Source organism: Volvox carteri (genome assembly GCF_000143455.1).
Source record: "Volvox carteri f. nagariensis unplaced genomic scaffold VOLCAscaffold_544, whole genome shotgun sequence".
Lineage (NCBI taxonomy): Eukaryota > Viridiplantae > Chlorophyta > Chlorophyceae > Chlamydomonadales > Volvocaceae > Volvox > Volvox carteri.
In genome coordinates, this window is record NW_003308060.1 from 1 (window position 1) to 2,120 (window position 2,120).

A 2,120-nucleotide genomic window follows, 5' to 3' on the forward strand; every position below is an offset into this window, starting at 1 on the left:
GCGTGCACCATGTACGTGTTGCTCACCCGCTACAAGACACTCGACCACATCCGCCTCCTGCGCCCGCTCTCTACCACACCCGATGAACGAACACGAGTCGTCAAACAGTTCATGGCAGCAACCAAGCTGGACCCCGACCTGGCGGCCGAACTCCGCCTCCTGGATCGCCGTGCAACCGAAACACGTGAACGCTATACGACCGAGTACAAACACGCCAGAAACCTAGAGGAGCGTTGGACCTCCGTGTTGTATCCACCTCCACTGTTTAGGTGGTAGTGAAAACTACCGATTAGTGAATGAGAAGAGGCTAAATGCCTCTGCGTTAGGATGACCCGTACAGAAGTCTGTACGGTCCGAAGATATAGTCGTCAACGCGAATTATCACCAATCGGTGCAATCGTAACCCAAGTGGGTCTACCAGTGACAAGTGTCACGATTATAGCAAGAGCGCTATAATCCAGTATCACGCGTGATGAAGACAGGCAAGTGCCCGCTTAAAGGTGGGCCAGCGCCCAATTAAAGATAGGCAAGTGCCCAATGGTTAACCAAGTAAGAGCGAAGATATTGCCCAGCGGCAAAGTGCCAGAGAATTGGGGAAAGATCCGAGGGTTAATATGCAGGTGTGCCACAACAACTATCCCCCCTCAGGACGCAGCGTCCTCACAGCGTTAGTGGCACGAGCCTTAACTGCTTGAAGTTCGGGGTGAAGGTCGGGCGTAAAGTTTTTCTCTGGCTCCCAGCTATTATGTTCATTGGAATACCCGGTCCATTTGACGAGGTACTCGTGCACCAGCCCCTTACGGCGTCTTCCTAGGCGGCGGGCACGATAATCCAGTATGCGCTCGACCGAGTAAAGTGGATCGCTCTTCAGCCACTGAACCGGCGGCGGTCCTGCAGGACTAGAAAGTGCAGAAGAACTGTCGCGAACAGTTGAAGAATCCAACGCATCCGCTGGCGCCTTGTAAGGCCGCAACAACGTTACGTGGAAAGTGGGGTGGATGCGCATATCAGACGGTAGGACAAGCTCGGCCGCTGCTTTGCCAACCATGCGCTTCACAGGGTAAGGACCCACCCACCGCGGCAATAATTTACGAGGTCCGACGGCTAACTGCCGCAGATTTTTCGTACTTAAAAGCACTAAGTCGCCTTCCTTGAAGGTAACTTCGGCTCTGCCGCGGTTGTAATAGTTAGTCGTACGGTCTATGGCTTTTTCCAGACACTGCTTCGCTTCTGCAATACGAGCAACGTACGACTTAATAAAGGATTTGGCTGCCGGGACCGGAACATCAAGTTCACGTGAGACGGGAGTAGCTGGGTGGAACCCGTAATTTAAGAAGAAAGGAGATTGTCCCGTAGAGCGATTGACAGCGTTGTTCATCGCGAATTCTGCAGCCGAAAGATAGGTGTCCCAAACACGAGGGTTGTTGCCAGCGTAAGTTCGCAGCATATCACCCAAAGTGCGATTCATTCGCTCAGTCTGACCGTCAGTTTGTGGATGGTAGGCAGTAGAAAGGCTTACTCGGAAATTAGCCAAAGTGCCAAGGGCTCCCCAAAACTTGGCACCAAACTGAGGTCCTCTATCAGAAATAATCTGTTTGGGAACACCATGCAGACGCACCACGTTATCAAAGAACAGTCGAGCGGTTTGCTCCGCGGTAACTGTCGTGGTGGTCGGTACCAAATGTACCATCTTGGTCAAGCGGTCAACAATGACGAGGACAGCGTCATATCCCCCCTCGGAAAGAGGAAGTGCGACGACATAGTCAAGCGACACACTCTCCCAAGGCGAGTCTGGAATCGGCAAGGGCTGAAGTAGGCCCGATTGCTTACCAGACATTGGCTTCTGCCGTTGGCAAACGTCACACTGCTCAACAAAGGAAGCAGCATCACGAGCCATCCGTGGCCACCAGAAGTTGCGACGTAGCAACTCAATAAGGCGAGTAGAACCCACATGACCGGAAAGTGGATCCTGATGCACACGGGAAAGGATATCACGGTGAAGCAAATCATCATTAGGGACAACCGTTTGACGTCGATCACCATCAGTGCGAACCCAGAGACCCTGGACACGGGTCAACTGGTCGACGTTATTGGGATCGTTGAACCAAGGGTCGGTTTTG